This window comes from Spodoptera frugiperda, chromosome 30 (assembly GCF_023101765.2).
Source record: "Spodoptera frugiperda isolate SF20-4 chromosome 30, AGI-APGP_CSIRO_Sfru_2.0, whole genome shotgun sequence".
Classification (NCBI taxonomy): Eukaryota; Metazoa; Arthropoda; class Insecta; order Lepidoptera; family Noctuidae; genus Spodoptera; species Spodoptera frugiperda.
Window position 1 is genome coordinate 12,323,601 of NC_064241.1, and position 19,036 is coordinate 12,342,636.

Sequence of the window (19,036 nt, forward strand, 5' to 3'; positions counted from 1 at the left end):
TAAATATGCCTAGTTTTGGCTAAAAATATTTTTTAATTGAAATTCTATTAAAAGGCAATTTATTTTGTGACACTTCATTGAAGGAGCTCCTGTAATAAATTCTGTGAATCTATCTGTTTTTATAATAAACGCATAAATAAATAGGTACCTATATAACTATTTTTTTTTGTAAAAAGCATTTTATTATCCTCGTTTCTGCCAGCGGCACCGCTCGCATTTTCGTGGGTATGTAGCACGTAGTATCTTATCCCCAAAGTATCATATCACTCAAGTCAGATCATATACCCTGTCTGTATACGAAATTTCATCAAAATTCATTCAGCTTGATATCAGATCAGATCAGCGTGATTGACGGACAAACATCCAAATAAACAAACTTTTACATTTATAATATTAATTGTGATAGTGTAGTAATCCTTACGACTATATGTATTAGATACATATTGAATTGATATAGAGAAAAATATGAAAGAAGTTGAGATATCTATAAGTGGGTATATCTGTATGTACAATCTATCTATTTCTGCCCATACTATACACCACGAGGCCATGCCTGCCACATAAGTCTTAAGACATGTCTAGGTGTCACTCAAGTGCCTAAGTACAATCGGAAAGTAGAACGCTAAAAGACATGAATTCACTATCTGTTCTATTTTTGTTTTATTTATATTATATAAATTCAATCACATGTAAAAACCCATATTTTCAATGTCATGACCCTCTTTGAACAGTAAGTAATAATAACATTTTAAAACCGTACTTTGCTACTACGGTCTAGCCATTCCAGAGTTCTTTAACGCCAACAATACTAGACCAATTTTAATTTCAACATGTACAGATTTGGAGAGTATTATGTAAAAGTGTCATTTTATTGCAGTACATGTCGTACTAATGGCAGTACCCTTAGTACGACACGACGATGGGTCGACTCAATAAACCAATCAATTACCCTTAGTACGAGTTTGCTTTACGTTGAACGAAAACGAAACGAGATCGCATTCAGCGTTCTGATTGGTTGGTTTATTCGAGCCGGCCAATCAGACCGTCGAACGCGCTCTCGTTTCGATTACTTTACACGAAAAATAAACTCAGACAGAATTCCTTCACTGCTAAGTCAGCTAGTACTCCGGTAATATTGTCGATTGTACTTTGAGTATAGACTTATGTGTATAGCATTGTTTGCGATTTCACATCAATTAGAAGATTGGAACACGTGTAGTTATTACGTAACTACTAGCTTCTGCGCGCGGCTTCGCTCGCGATCCCGTGGGATCAAAAATATCTTATCACCTAAGTCAGTCCAATACTCTAAAATCTATTCAGTACTTTCAGCGTGTTTGACGGATAAACATCCAAACATTCAAACGAATGAACTTTCACATTTATAATATTAGTGTGATTATGTCAAGTAAAATTGGCAGTAAAAAGTATTTGTAAAATCGTTACTAAGGAGTACTTTCAGTAATCATTACACGTCTCTAAGTACGACAGTTAATTTACATTAATCATTTTTACATTCTAGCACTAGATACTTTTACAGGCTATACATAATAAGTCTAAAGCACTAAGTTAAAGACATATTAGATGCCTAAGTTATCAGTTGCCATCACAGTATGCTTCGTCTCACCGCAGAATGCTAGCAGGAAAACAGCGGTACTAAATTATGGGCGCTCGCAATGTAAAAAGTATAAGAACCACAATTTTTGGAACTGGATAAAGGCGGTCACACACAATTCGTACAGTTGGTGGCGTTTTTTTCCATAGGATTAATACTTTTAGCCAATATAGGCGATAAGTATTGTGAACATTATCACTACTTTTGTTGCTGTCGCATTTAATGGTTCGTTGATACCAGTCTAGGAAACTTTTTACAAACATAGTAATACGTCTCATATTGCTTAAAACGTGATAAAAACACACGTGATTTACAAAAAGTAGAAAACACAGTTAATTACTAATTATATAGCTCGTAAACTATGTCTCATTGCTGGATGGATTATGAGTACGATGCCTAAGTAGGGGGTTTAGGATTTTCTAACGTTAAAAGTTTAAAACATAACATAAGTGTGGGAAAGCCATGCTTCGGCACGAATGGACTTGCTTGACCGGAGTGATATCACAGCCTCACAGAAAACCGACGTCAAATAACGCTTGCGTTGTGTTTTGTCGTGTGAGTGTGATTTCCGAAGGTCCAATAACCCATTCCCAATCTTCTCAATCCCCAACAACCCTCAAATTCCTAACACCCCAAAAGGCCCAGAACGCACTTGTAACTCCTCGGGTGTTTCGGATGTTCATAGGCGTGCTCACCATCAAGTGATCCGTCTGCTCTTTTACCGGCCTATCCCATAAAAAAACATAAAATATAGTATAATGGCAGGATCCCTTCAATCCTCAAGATTTGAAACAAATCTGCCAAAAATGGATGTCACTCTACATGCCTTACCTCTCTGGGGAAAACGTAATGTTATGTTATTAAATAACAAGCTGTACAAAAATAACCCTATCCCGATACCGGTGCACATCGCAATGAGCAAATTGATTAAATCTCCTTCCGAACTCTAAATTATACTCCTTGGGTGTATGTAATGTCAAAAAAGAAAGAGAGGAACGATTTTGAGAATTGTTTATAAAGGGTGCATCAGATGAATGGTGCGATACACTGCGTTTTTGTCGATTTAAAATATTTGGCTTGTAACTAATATGTTTGTAAAGCTCAAGTCTATATTTTTGAGAAAAATATTATGGAATCTAGAATTGAGCCTTTTAATTGAAGGAAGGGAAATCATCTGTCTTCTCCCGTACATCTTTATAAGGAGATGCTTCCCGTACATCTGGAGTGAGGTGAGAGGGAGTGTCAGACTCTTACTGACTAAATATCACTACGTTCTTATTCCTGCTTCGTGCTGGTGCCTTGGTAACTCGCTTAGTCGTCCATAGCTCAGATTGGGATCTGGATCTAGAATTGGGCATGGCAGTAGGCTCACATGCCACATGGGATTAGACTACTAGGCATAAAAAAAACATAATAAATGATTTCAACACTTGATCATTTAACTACCTGAAAATTGCTTTAATCACGATAAACAATCAATTATAATTAAATCTATTAACTTCCATTTTAATTCAGTTTGTTATACTTGAACTTGAACCGGTAACCTTGTGTCCGGTCATTGCCAATGTGCCAATGTGCTACTGAGTTTTATGTCTTATTCCGAGATTTATGTCTTTAGGTATAGTGCGGTATCGGCTAAACCATAAAATAACTTCGTAGTGGATATTACGATAAGTACTATAGTTTAGGGGGCTCTGGAGTAGGTACCTGATTGAAAAAGAGTAACCTATGGAGTTTCTTGCTCGTTCTTCTCTATAGGAGTCTTTGTAATGAACAAATAGCTTCACTAGATGATTGACCGACAGACAGACATTTTGTTTTCTTTATATTGTAATACTAGCTTCCGCCTGCGACTCCGTCCGCGCGGATGTCGGTCTTCGCGTGGAAGTTTTATTTATTCATTTTGAGTAACTACGACAATGACATCTTGTAAATATCTATTGGACCCAAATATGGCGAGGCCCATAATAATTAAAGAGATCCCTCTATAATTACCGACTTCACAAAAAGGAGGAGGTACTATGTTCGGCTGTTTGTATGTTTTTTTTTTTTTGTATGTTTGTTCATCGAATACTCCGTCAATTGTCGACGGATTTTCAAAATTCTTTTTTTGTTCGAAAGTAGATAGTTCTGAGGTGGTCCCATTGTCACCAAGTTAGGATCTGATGATGGGATCTTAGAGAAATCGAGGGAACTCCTCAAATATTATAGGGAACTATATAGTGATTTTGGTATATTCATCTAGAATTGAAGCATTTACAGTCAAAAAGTAACCTTTGAAGAGATGGAACTGATGAAGAAGACCAGAAATGGCCAATGGAACTTCATACTCACAAGAAATCACAATAAAGTTATACTCCGTCAATTGTCGACGGATTTTCAAAATTCTTTTTTTGTTCGAAAGTAGATAGTTCTGAGGTGGTCCCATTGTCACCAAGTTAGGATCTGATGATGAGATCTTAGAGAAATCGAGGGAACTCCTCAAATATTATAGGGAACTATATAGTGATTTTGGTATATTCATCTAGAATTGAAGCATTTACAGTCAAAAAGTAACCTTTGAAGAGGTGAAACTGATGAAGAAGACCAGAAATGGCCAATGGAACTTCATACTCACATAGAAATCACAATAAAGTTAATTAAGTGACTGTGACAATACAAATAAATAAAGTAGCTATTGAGATAGAGAATTTTAACCGACTTTTTTAGTTGCGATACTGAGTATCGCAACTAAAAAGTGTGAAATAAAATACTTTTTACAAAAAATAAACCGACTTCACTAAAAAAGTTAAAAATAACTTTAATTTCGGAAGTCGGTGTAACAAACAAATAATACCGAGAAACACCGACTTCCGAAATTAAAGTTATTTTTAACTTTTTTAGTGAAGTCGGTTTATTTTTTTGTAATTTATTATACCAAGTTTCATCGAAATCGAACTGTTAGTTTTCACGTGATGCCTGAACATACAATTTTAAGGAGAACATTTCCGTCATACATGATTTCTGTGTAGCTTTAACCATTAAGGCTGCACACGCGACGGAAGCTTAAAAAATGGAGTAAGTTCTCCTATTTTCCCAACATTTCCCTTCACTGCTCTGCTCCTATTGATCGTAGCGTGATGAAAAGTATACTATAACCTGCCCAGGAGTATGAAGAACAATTGTACCAAGTTTCGTTGAAATCTGTCGAGTGGTTTTTGTTTCTATAAAGAACATACAGACAGACAGACAGACAGACAGACAGACTGACAGACAGACAGACAGACAAAAATTTTTCTGATTGCATTTTTGGTGTCAGTATCGATCACTAATCACCCGCTGATAGTTATTTTGGAAATATATTTCATGTACAGAATTGACCTCTCTACAGATTTATTATAAGTATAGATTTGCATTGAGGTTCAAAAGTGCCTTCCATTTGAAAAAAATAATTTTAGGAAAGTTGTGTGTACATACATGTAAATCATGAGTACAACAACGTCTTTAAATATCCTTCACTAACTACCAGTTGCCCTATATGTTGTTTGTGGTAGTAATCGCACTTGACCAATTTTTCTTTTGTAAACTTATCGATTATTTAGACACGTGCGTGTACCATGAACGGTAACAACGGAATAGAATTTAAATAATAAGAAACAAAAACATCATATAAATATAAAAATACTGTGACATTACATTACATGGCATCACGCCTTTTAAGCTACAATAGGGTAGGCAGAAGTGTGAAATATACCTATACAATATAATACGCACTTTTTATTGTTTATAATATGAGTTTCACGTAGTCGGGGATAAGTCTATTAGCATATATTAGGCACAATTCCAAACTCCACGGGACCTGCGAGGCAGTAAAGTCTTAAAATTAAAACTACAACTACAGCAATAAGATAAATCCTACTTTATCACCATCCCAGCTTTATCTAGGCACTAGGCAGTAACTCAGGGGCTAATATACACACGGCTATTTATAAATTTAACTAAGTACGTAAAAGCTACCAGCTATAAATAGAAGTACATCTTTTTATTCTAAGCGAAGGAGCGTTGCCCACTACAGGGCCGTATTTAAAGCATTGTGTGAAACGGCAATTCTCTGGGTTGACGCTTCTGAGTTGAGCAAACGTGGTGATTAATGCTCAAACCTCCGTGCGAGAAGAAACCTTTGGTCAGCATTGGTCGCTTATTTTATAGGCTTTTGATGATTTTATAGGTTGTTAATAGGTAACCTTTTTAATAGGTAACCTTGTTAATAGGTAACCTTTTTTTTATTGGGGATCATCAAAATCATCCAATGACTTCTCCCGCCTTAGGCGAGGCGAGAGAGAGTGTCAGACTCTTACTGACTAAAAACCACCCCGTTCCTACTCCTGCTTTTCGAACCGGAGCTCCGGTAAACCCGCTAGGTAGCCGCAGCTCCGTATACAATAGGCATCCTAAACAAAAGTAACGACCCATCCACCTAGACAGCACACTTAATCACTTCAAAGCACTTAAGTATTCTCAGAATTATCATTAAGGGAGGAAAGTAGGTAGTAGGTACTCTCAGACAAGTAGTTAGTCGTCAAGTATGTTTGCATAAGTAGTAAAAGTTTAGCTTAGAAACACAGATCACAGACTCATTCATATTGATTCGAGATTGGAGAAAGGACAACAAACATGTTAATAGTGAAGCATCCTTTGATTTCGTTGAAGAAACTGCGACCTAATTACATAGGACATTGGTACTTAATTATTTTTTATTGTGTCAGTATGGTATGTATTGTGGGTGTGTTTCTATTTGAGTATATGTGGTTTTTTGCTGCTTTATATAATATATGAGGTTTTTAGGAGCCATGTTTATACTTATATACTAACTGTTGCCTGTTGCTGTTACTTCGTCCACGTAGAATAATGACTACTAATCAAATATTTTTCTATAATTAGTAGCATAAGGTACTCCTAATATATCAGCTACTGGTCAATGACAGTTCCGTCAAAATCAGTCCAGCCGTTTCGGAAATTAGCTAGAACAAACAGACAAACATTTAAAAAATATATTTTGGCATTCTTATGTAATTCAAAGCTCCATTATCATAGAAATCGAGTTTCTATTCTTCTCATTATATCTATTTACTTAACATCCTAAAGACGGCCCTGGCTGAGCATCAGATCGCGATGGAATGTAGCCGAGGACCAGTCCGGACTCGAACTCACTGCCTTAACGTCCACACACCATATTTATTGGCCATTAAAAGCACTATTTACTATTTTACAGATATTATGAGATGTGTTACGATGAGAGTTTTCTTATAATAAAATGGTTGAACGTGGAGTCCTAGGTTCGCAATTAAATTAATACTATTAGTGTCCAGACATTAGACTTGAAATAGATTTCATGATGAAAAAATCTATAGGTACAACGTGTAACAATTTTTGGTATACATATCAATTGCACGGTTTCTAGATAACATAACAAACGATACGGGAAGGGTTTTTTAAACGCATGTTTTCATGGTACCAAGTTATTAATTTTTCAAATCGCGCCGCCGCGGGTATCAAAATTGGGTAGACAGGTACTAGGCGATCAGATTGACAGAAGAAATGTTCCGTAGTATTCGCGAGTGATCCCTGTAGTGTTGTGACATGTTTGTATGAATAGAAATCAAGAACCATGCGATATCAAGTATTTTGGTACAATTTTTTAAAACGTATTTTAAGCTGAAACTTCGTGTAGAGATTCTATTCAACCTGTATTCATCAGCGCTTCTTGATGTATATGGGTATTTTGTTACACGCTGTATATTGCTGACAGCCGATAGTGGATGAGCAAGCTGAAGTGGCAGTGGGCAGGCCACATCGCGCGGAGAACCGACGGCCTCATCAGTACAGCTGAAGGGATTGAGATGAATTTAGAACAAGCATAAATTATGGTCTGGAATAACACATAGGTCACTTTTTATCCCACGGGAATATGGGTGAAGCCGTTAGCAGGCGCTGATTTAAACATAAGCGCGGTAGAACGGATGGCAGCAGCTTCAAACATTTTTGTGACTTCTGCGATGCTCAAGTTATATCCCAAGTGTGATTGTGGCTAGGAGGAGCATAGAGATCGTGAGGATCTACGGATAATTGTTACTCTTTCACGCAATAACTACTCAATGAATCTAAAGATGTAGATTATTATAGTCTGAAGCAACCGGTAGCCTACTCTCTACGATAACGCGGGTGAACTGGCAGGAACTAGTATAATGTTTACATTAAAAGTTAACAGTTCAGCCTATAATTTGAAAAAGATAAGTAATGACGTCAGTACGATAGATTATAATTAAATAATTAAATACAATGGGATGTCGTAAGAGGATTATATGGAATGATGTAGAAAGTTAACAGGTGTGCAGTGATTCGTTCCGAATGAATGTGATACATCCGATTGTGTTCGCGAAATGTTGAAAAATAATCCTCAACTGGGATTTTTCCTGTGTTCAAATTTGTTGCACTCATCTTATAGTAGGTTGTATTGGAACTTATAAATACAAGTAAAGTTTCTTCCATGTGTAGCTTTTAGTTTAGTATAGGTTGTGTCCTATGCGGGATGGTTAAAAAAAAAACGCGATTTTCGCTACCCTTGAGCGCTTACTCTTGAAACAATCAATCATCAATTTTAATCCTATAAAATCTCAATAGTTATTTCATGTCAAAACTATACAACCACATTCAGAGCTGTTAACAGCATTCAGAGTACCTACTTAGAAAAAAATATCATTACGTCACGTTACTCTGTAAAATACCAAAAAGGAGATTAAAACGAAAATTAGGATACTAGTCTAGTGTTTAAAATTAGGATACCCTAGTCACAGATAGATAGGAAGCCTATTTTATTATATTTTTTATATAAAATAGCAACAATCATAAGCAGAATCGCCAGTCCGTCTGTCCGTCACCTTACCCAGTAACAATTAAACATAAACGCCACTACCTAACCGCGTTCAGTTTTTGGGCACGGAACACAAACACATACATACATGTCAAATTGGTTTGCTCTTACTTTTGCTTCTCGGAATACCGCCGGCTGCGTACAGTTATGCGCAAAATCAAAATGATACATCGTCCAGATGTACAGTACCTGGCGATAAATATTGCACATCGGTCTTTGGAATGAAATAATTGGCCAACGAGTCTAGCCATTTGTATACTGTTCTTAGTTAAAAAACTAAAAAAAAACAAATGAAAACTAGTAAAACAAAACGTTTTAAATACAACTTAACAATTTTACGGTATACTGGGTGTCGCCCTTAGACACACAAATGCGTTGGTAGGCTTTTAAGATTTTAGGGAATATGAGGATAAGAGAATTAGAGTGGTTCACGACCAGATATGTGCTATGCTGCGTTGCTGTGGATGCTTTTGGCTTCCACCATTGATATTTAGCTTAGAGCTTAGCACTGGTGGAAACGGATTCAGCTAAGCTATGTTTTTATATGGAAAAATGCGTGCTATGGATGGCTTCCCTACTATCGATACATCGCATACTCGAGCTGCACATCTTCTTCGCATAGCTACGTTAGGGCGGTATTGTTCATGGTCGATGGAGGGCAGATTGGACAGAAATATGACACAAAATTGTATCTTCTCAAAAGTCGATGTGCAATGTTTATGGCTAGGTAGTGTAATTTAAGTTACATACGTTTAGTTATTGTGAGCTTTTGTATCTTAAATCTTTATTGATGAGGAAGGATTGAAAAGAAGTTAATGAAATGATGAAATATTGCAGGATTGGGTGAGGATATCAGGTGCGGTTGTTGTTATGCGAATTTGTTCGGTACATTCGTGTTTGATTGGTTTATTTAAATGTGTTATTTATGAACGAGGAAATCGCCTAGTATAATATATCCTTTTAAGCTTAATTAAATAGGCTAGTTAAGTTTTTATAACCACTATTGTGAGACATACTAAATTAACTAAATATCACGGTTTACTCACGTAAATTAATTGAGAAAAGCTCTACAAGTTTCGAGTCACAGAGCGACTATTCATCATAAGCAGCGTGCACAGTCACTTACGTGAGTAAACCGTGATTTTTAATTAATTTAGTCTAGATATATGCTTCACAGTTTCTCAAATCTTTAAAAAAGTCCTTCACGATATCTCACCTATAAGAAATAGTATGGAATTCAAAAGAATTTACTAACACCTCAGAAAGACGTTCCTACACGGAGATTTCCACGTTTTAAAACCTACTATGTACAGAAAAAGTTATTGAACTTCAAAGCTATTACTTTAATAGGGTCTAAGTAGAGGAATATTAGAAAAACAACCAAGAATAAAGCACTTACTTGGATTACTAGCGGAGTATTATATATCTTTGTTTACGACGCAAGCCAGGTAAGTCAAATAGGTAATTAGCTCTATATTACTAGGGGCAAAAGCGTAAAACATCAGCCTTTATTATACTTGAAGTATTAGAAGGGAGAGACTTACCTAGGCATGGCCTGGGGACTAAATCCGAGATCACTATTATCCTCAAAAATCAGCAGTCTACAGCCAAAACGGTAGGCAGAGATACATAAGACATGTTAAAGAAAGCCGTATGACTATTTTTCGATCTGGGTATTAAAGTCAAAACTCCTTGTTCAGCAGTAAAGCTTGCAGTCACACCACCTAAACTCCAATCACTATCGTAAAAGAAATCAAAACACAAACGTCACGACTTTTATTCCCGATGGCGTAGGCAGAGGTGCACATTGCTACCACTGAGAAATTTTCGAAAAAAGCCCTGTAATACTTTGCCCGACCCGGTAATCAAACCCGAGACCCCTTCTCCGGCAGGCGACAAAACACAATTTTCATCAAACAATAAAAATAATCTTTCCGCGAAACACTTTTGCACTCGACTGTTCAAGTTCAAAGTCAAGGCGTGCCTCGCACGTTATTGCACGCTCAATTCTTGATTTACGATGCGACGGTACATATTAAACGTACATAGTTTGTTCATACTTGCGTACGCGATTGTACCTGTGTTCGTATGAAAGTGGGATGGAATTTTATCGGTGAACTTAAGGCTTTTTGCGTAGGTCGGCCGTTAGGAGGTTAAGGAAAGGACAATAGTAAAAGAAATGTTACTTTATGTTATGTTCTTTGTGAATTTGTATGTAAGGAAATGTATTTTGTACTAAAGGGATAACTTTGGTAGCAGCGCGACAGTCATCGCGTCGTGGTTCGCGAAAATCTGCTCATGAGCTTGAGCATAGCTTGAATCCGGAGCTGCGGACTACCTAATGGGTTTACCGGGGCTCCGGCTCGAAAAGCAGGAGTAAGAACGGGGTGGTTTTTAGTCAGTAAGAGTCTGGCACTCCCTCTCGCCTCGCCTATGGCGGGAGAAGTCATTGAATGATTTTACCCCCTTAAAAAAAGCATGGCTAATGGCTTGAAACTAGTCGAGTTCCTCGTCAAACGGTTACGTGCGTAAGCTGATAACATAATAATTAACTTTTCTTAGTTCTTGTCCAATAATTTTGATTGTTCTTTACAAGTAGTCCCTAAAATAAAATTTTATTGTTCTGAAATCGTGGTTGATATTATGAAGATAACAATCGTAATTAATATTTTGACAAACGAAAAAATAAAACTAATTTTTTTTGTAGTTTTTCGAAATCCCGTAGCCGATTGACGTGGAGTAACGCACGGCGCACCCCGGGCAATCAACCTTGTACCTTACCTTGTGTACTGCAACGTACGTACATACATACATACATACATACATACATAGGTATATAGGTACCATAATGTGTGCTGTTACCATGGTGGAAACATGCCATAAATAATATTACAGGGCTTTGCGCCGTAAGTAATGATTGGATTTGACAGTTCCAGTAAGTTTTTTCTTGATGTGCAAAATGCTACTGCTGTCGGTGTTGAGTTGGTTTAGGTTTCAATACGGTAGTCTCGAAAGCCATTCATTTCTTATGATGACATCAAATTCGTGTGTCAAATAGCATATTTATTTCTAGCTGGCTGGAAATATTAAAAAAATAAGTATATGCATTCTTTTTCATTGGAGATGTGCTATGTAGCTATGCTACGATAGTAAGGAAGTCATCCATAGCAAGCATTTATAGCACGCATCTTTCCATATAAAAACATAGCTTAGCTGAGTCCGTTTCCACCAGTGCTAAGCTATGTGTACCAAAGAATATGATTGGTGGAAGCCAAACGCATCCACAGTAACGTAGTATAGCACATCTCTGGTAGAAAAGCACCCTAAAAGTACCAAAGAGGTGAGCGTTTTGGAATTTTTAGTGTGCAAATTGTGTACTCTTGCTATTTTATTTTTAAAAAACAGCGTAATGCTATTTTCTGACACATTTGGTTTCAAACCATTAGTTCCAATTTAATCCATTGCATTAGCAAAACAAGCGTGATGGCGCTAGTGTCCGTAAATAGTGTCAATTTAGTGTCGTGTGTTTTGTGAGTAAATTGGTTATTTCCCATCATAAGGATGCTGGGAGATGGGAATCAGATGATCATGACGATGATGGTGATGGATAGTACACGACACCGATTAGATTAAAAATTGTAATGGAAACTTTTTTTATGGTATAAGCCGGTAAACGAACATACGGATCACCTGATGGTAAGCAATCTCCGCCGCCCATGAACACCCTTTGAGGGATGTTGGGGAATCAGGGATTGGGAAGATTGGGAAGGGTGTAATTGGGCCTCCGGTAACCTCATTCACACAACTCAAGCGTTGTTTCACGTCGGGTTTTCTGTGAGGCCGTGCTATCACTCCGGTCGAGCCGGCCCATTCGTACCGAAGCATGGCTCTCCCACACATCTTGTCATTCTTCATCTTTCTACACCTTGAGTCTTACCTTATACCGGCACTGTTTCATACTATGCTTAATCAAAATTACTTAGTTCATTAAATTGAATCCGAAACTCCTTTGTGATCAGTCAATAACCATAAAGTAGGGCAATGTTACTTAATTATAAATGCAAAAGTTTGTGAGATTGTATGTATGTTTGTTACTCAATCACGTCAAAACAGCTGAAAGGATCGGGATGAAATTTGGATCAGGATAAAAAGTAGCCTAAGTCTTATTCCAGACCACAATTTGGAATAGATTCTATCCATGGGTAGATATGGATATGGTCTGGAATAACACATACGTATTTTTTCCAACTTTTTTTTAACACACGGATTCTTTATCCTAGTTTCTTGTCTGGAACGAGGTATGGAAACGCAAGCGAAGCAGCGGACAGAAGCTAGTCTATAATAAAATTTGTTTATTTAAGTAATATTGTAAATTCTTCACATAAGCATATTGCATTATTATTTATGTTTATTAAAGAAATGCTTTACAAAGTAAAACAATTTGATTACCGTACTCTTTTTTATTATCTAATAGTATCAGTTTACAATAATGTAATGAAAGAAAAAATAAACGATGATGCAAACAAAATCCAGCTTACCGTATCATTACTCATTAAGTCATTTAATCAATTAATTGTAAACCTTAATTCTATACAGTTAAGGTTCAATTCAAGGACTATTTGTTAACAAAAAGTAGTGCCTAATTAACGAATTTATCTAGTGTCCAATTGTTACTTCCGTTGTGACCTGGAAGTAGTACTTGGACTGCATTTAGTGCATCTTGATTCTTTTGTCTAGGTACTCTAGGTGATCGGATACCTTCTGCTTAAATAAAGACCAGAATTGAATGAGAAATAAAATAAATATTATTAATCTAGTAATGAAATCTTTAAAACCTTAGCTGAAACCGTAAGTAGGTATATGCTTTAACAGCCAGTTCATATACTGGACTTATCAGCTTCATTCAATACAAAGTTTTAGAATTATCAGAGTTGGAGCTGGGGTCAGCCTAGCGGATTACGGGGCTCGAAAAGCAGGAGTAAGGAGGGGGTGGTTTTTAGTCAGTAAAGATTATTAGAGATTATCAGATAGCGCTACTGCTTCATCCTTGTTAAATGTGGTAGTCGTTTAGTCAGGCAGGGGACAGGGTTCTTTACACCCGCGTGAAGGGCAGGAGTGGACGCTGGCAAATGTGGTCTATTCGTACTGAACCATCACCTATGACTTGGAAAAATTTATGTCGCAGTTAAAATGATGTACTTCCCACTTTTCAAAGTGGGAATAAATAGCCCAAATATCCTTGAAATTTCTCTTTTATTACTATCAGAAATAGACCAAAATAACAACACTGGCTCGCATTTACTTATTTACTAACAAAACCTTAGAAAAACACCTCATTATTTCCTTAGATTACAAGACAGATAGTGTGCAAAAAATAGACAAAAAAACATGTCAACATCGTTCCTATTTTCGTCCGCAAATCATATAAAGTAATCACATTATGTACAATTTATGTATCGTCATTATTTTTGCCAATTACCAAACAATTTTCATATCAACTTTTGCTGAAATCACAGTAATGTCACAGTATTATGATTAGGTACTTTTTGTTACTATTTTTTAGTGCTGGGTAGTGTTTTGTTTTGATTCTAGTCATAAAAGTTAGTTTTGTTATGTCTGTGAGAGATTCAATTGTAAGTTTATTCAAAGGGGTTGCCTTGGTGGTGAGAGACCCCTAGCTTGGGGGTTAGTTCCAAGGCACTGCCAAAATTATTAGATTTTTCTAAAATTTGGTTTTTTACATGGGCTTGATAAAAAAGTAGTGAAGATTGGGTGTTTTTAAAATGGTGCTCCTAACATCTCTACCTATTTTTTCAGGAAATATAATGTGCGATATTTATTATCAACTTAAAATTAATAGATAAGAATCTACATACATATAATAGATGAAGAGAAACTGCGATATGAATCTAGTCCCTCTATAAATTGTGCGCAGGCGCCACGTCTATTTCTGAACACCGTTAATCCTATTGCAAATGGCCTCCAGTGTGACCAGTATACGAGGGAAATTACTGGAAACCAATAATTATATAGAAAATATCACTGACATTTAGGTTGTATGTAGTATTTTTGTGAAATTCGTACCGTATGTTTTTTATCATCAACATCATCATTTGCAACAGCCTGTGTATGTACATAAAAGGGTTTGCCATATTTTCTGTGCATCGCAAAGGTTACAATGGCCCAATTACCCCTTCCCAAATCTTCCCAATCCCCGATTTCCCAACAACCCTTAAACTTTCCCAGCAAGCCTCTGGTGTTTCAAGTGTCCATGGGTGGCGGTGATTGCTTACCATCAAGTGATCCGTATGCTTGTTTATCTTCAATAAAGATAGAGCACAGCTGACCGGTCTCGTCAAATGTGTTGTGGAGTTTCTTATCCGATTCTTTCGTCACCCGAAAGAAGAATCGTGGTTATAAATTTATTCTATTTGTTGCTATTATCAATTTATCGACAATGATATAAGATTGAATTCACTAAGATTTTCTTTAGTTCTAAATTCCACCATCGTTCAATATGATGTTGAAGCGAAACGACTTCCAGTCTACAGGAAGAGAAAGCTGATTAAGATAGCACATTATTGATCACTTTGTATTACGCCTGATAATCATTGAGAAATGGATTAGAGCCTATTCTTAGAATAAGTATTAAACATAAAGCGAATATAAAGAGGAGATGCCATAACGTGATTGTGCACTGTGACAAAATATATATCGGCCTTTCCAATATATATTACAAGTAAAAAGGTGTAGATATTTTATGAGTGCTCAGAGAGTTCCATTAAAATGCGGATGATTGGCAACGTTTTTGTAGTATGAGACCGCTAGATGGAAAATAGAGAGAGGCGTGGTTTGTAACGTCTCGCGCTCTCCGTAAAGTGTCACGCATTATGTTAAAGGGAATTTCAGTTATGACATCTCCTTTTTGTATTTGCTTCATGGTATCAAATTCTTGTAATAATCTTTATTCTACATTCAATCTTTACGCAAAACAGATATGATAATTAACAGCAGTTGACAATTGACTGCTGAGCTATGGGCACCATCTATGTAGATGTGATGTGATGTGATGATCATAGCCTTCTTATCTAAGAAGGTTTTCCATAATCTCCATCCTTGCAATCAATTTGGAAGGTTCACGTTTCAGAAAGCGCTACTGCTCGCTGACAGAGATTATTATAAGATCGATGTAATAGGAGGCCAAACTATTGCCAGATCAAGCACAAATTCCAGACTCTCGACAGCCAAAACCGCAGCCAATTGACCAATGAATGCAACCTAAATATTAAATATTACTAATCATTTAACTATTTAATAATTATTCAACAAGCTGACAGATTAAATGTAACTTTATACTTAGTAATTTACATGTTGTAAGTATAATTACTAAGAGTAGTCTTGTAGAAATGAGCAAATGAGTAATTACGGGCCACGAAAGAAAGTGGACTTATAGACTAGACTAGTTTCCTATACCAGGTAATGTGGGGAAAACCCCATTTCTTGGAGTAATTTACTGCTTATATAAAAAATGTCTTAGAAGTAACTTAGTAGATTTTACTAGGTGTATAAGCAATAGCATGGGGTTATTATTAACACAATTTTCGATAATAGATTCTTTTTTTTGGGAAAATAATAAGGAGATTGTTACGTTATGTATTAAGCTTACCGTATCATTACTCATTAAGTCATTTAATCAATTAATTGTAAACCTTAATTCTATACAGTTAAGGTTCAATTCAAGGACTATTTGTTAACAAAAAGTAGTGCCTAATTAACGAATTTATCTAGTGTCCAATTGTTACTTCCGTTGTGACCTGGAAGTAGTACTTGGACTGCATTTAGTGCATCTTGATTCTTTTGTCTAGGTACTCTAGGTGATCGGATACCTTCTGGTTAAATAAAGACTAGGATTGAATGAGAAGTAATCTAAATATTATCTATCTAGTAATGGGATCGTAAAAACCGAAGCTAAAACCGTATACGCTATAACACCCAGTTCATATACTGGACTTATCAGCTATCATTCAATACAAAGTTTTAGAATTATCAGAGTTGGAGCTGGGGTCAGCCTAGCGGATTACGGGGCTCGAAAAGCAGGAGTAAGGAGGGGGTGGTTTTTAGTCAGTAAAGATTATTAGAGATTATCAGATAGCGCTACTGCTTCATCCTTGTTAAATGTGGTAGTCGTTTAGTCAGGCAGGGGACAGGGTTCTTTACACCCGCGTGAAGGGCAGGAGTGGACGCTGGCAAATGTGGTCTATTCGTACTGAACCATCACCTATGACTTGGAAAAATTTATGTCGCAGTTAAAATGATGTACTTCCCACTTTTCAAAGTGGGAATAAATAGCCCAAATATCCTTGAAATTTCTCTTTTATTGCTATCAGAAATAGACCAAAAATAACAACACTGGCTGCCACATTTACTTATTTACTAACAAAACCTTAGGAAAAACACCTCATTATTTCCTTAGATCACAAGACAGATAGTGTGCAAAAAATAGACAAAAAAACATGTCACCATCGCTCCTATTTTCGTCCGCAAATCATATAAAGTAATCACATTATGTATAAATGTATGTATCATCATAATTTTTGCCAATTACCAAACAATTTTCATATCAACTTTTGCTGAAATCATAATGTAGTATAATATAATGATTAAGTACTTTTTGTTACTATTTTTTAGTGTCGGGTAGTGTTTTGTTTTGATTCTAGTTATAATAGTTAGTTTTGTTGTGACTGTGAGAAATTAAATTGTAAGTTTATTCAAAGGGGTTGCCTTGGTGGTGAGAGACCCCTAGCTTGGGGGTTAGTTCCAAGGCACTGCCAAAATTATTAGATTTTTCTAAAATTTGGTTTTTTACATGGGCTTGATAAAAAAGTAGTGAAGATTGGGTGTTTTTAAAATGGTGCTCCTAACATCTCTACCTATTTTTTCAGGAAATATAATGTGCGATATTTATTATCAACTTAAAATTAATAGATAAGAATTTACATACATAGATGAAGAGAAACTACGATATTAATCTTGTCCCTCTATAAATTCTGCGCAGGCGCCACGTCTATTTCTGAACACCGTTAATCCTATTGCAAATGGCCTCCAGTGTGACCAGTATACGAGGGAAATTACTGGAAACTATAATTATATAGAAAATATCACTGACATGCAGATTGTATGTAGTATTTTTGTGAAATTCGTACCGTATGTTTTTTATCATCAACATCATCATTTGCAACAGCCTGTATGTACATAAAAGGGTTTGACATAATTTCTGTGCATCGCAAAGGTTACAATGGCCCAATTACCCCCATCCTAAATCTTCCCAATCCCCAAATCCCCAACAACCCTTAAACTTTCCCAGCAAGCCTCTGGTGTTTCAAGTGCCCATGGGTGGCGGTGATTGCTTACCATCAAGTGATCCGTATGCTTGTTTATCTTCAATAAAGATAGAGCACAGCTGACCAGTATCTGCAAAATGTGTTGTAGAGTTTCTTATCCCATTCTTACATCAGCCGAAAGAAGAAACGCGGAGGTAACTTTACTCTATTTGTGGCCATTATCAATTTAATGACAATAGTACAAGATTGTATTTACTAAGATTTTCTTTATTTCTAAACTCGACCACCATCGTTCAATATGATGTTGAAGCGAAACGACTTCCAGTCTACAGGAAGAGAAAGCTGATTAAGATACTGCATTATTGATCACTTTGTATTACACCTGATAATAATTATTGAGAAATGGATTAGGCCTATTCTTAGAATAAGTGCTAAACATGAAGCAAATATAAAGAGGAGATGCCATAACGTGATTGTGCACTGTGACAAAATATATATCGGCCTTTCCAATATATATTACAAGTAAAAAGGTGTAGATATTTTATGAGTGCTCAGAGAGTTCCATTAAAATGCGGATGATTGGCAATGTTTTTGTAGTATGAGACCGCTAGATGGAAAATAGAGAGAGGCGTGGTTTGTAACGTCTCGCGCTCTCCGTAAAATGTCAAGCATTATGTTAAAGGAAATCCGGTTATGACATCTTCTTTTTGTATTTGCTTCATGGTATCAAATTCTTGTAATAATCTATTTATTCTACATACAATCTTTATGTGAATCAGATTTTAACAGCAGTTGACAATTAATTGCTGAACTATGGGCAACATCTATGTAGATGTGATGTGATGTGATGATCATAGCCTTCTTATCTAAGAAGGTTTTCCATAATCTCCATCCTTGCAATCAATTTGGAAGGTTCACGTTTCAGAAAGCGCTACAGCTCGCTGACAGAGATTATTATAAGATCGATGTAATAGGAGGCCAAACTATTGCCAGATCAAGCACAAATTCCAGACTCTCAACAGCCAAAACCGCAGCCAATTGACCAATGAATGCAACCTAAATATTAAATATTACTAATCATTTAACTATTTAATAATTATTCAACAAGCTGACAGATTAAATGTAACTTTATACTTAGTAATTTACATGTTGTAAGTATAATTACTAAGA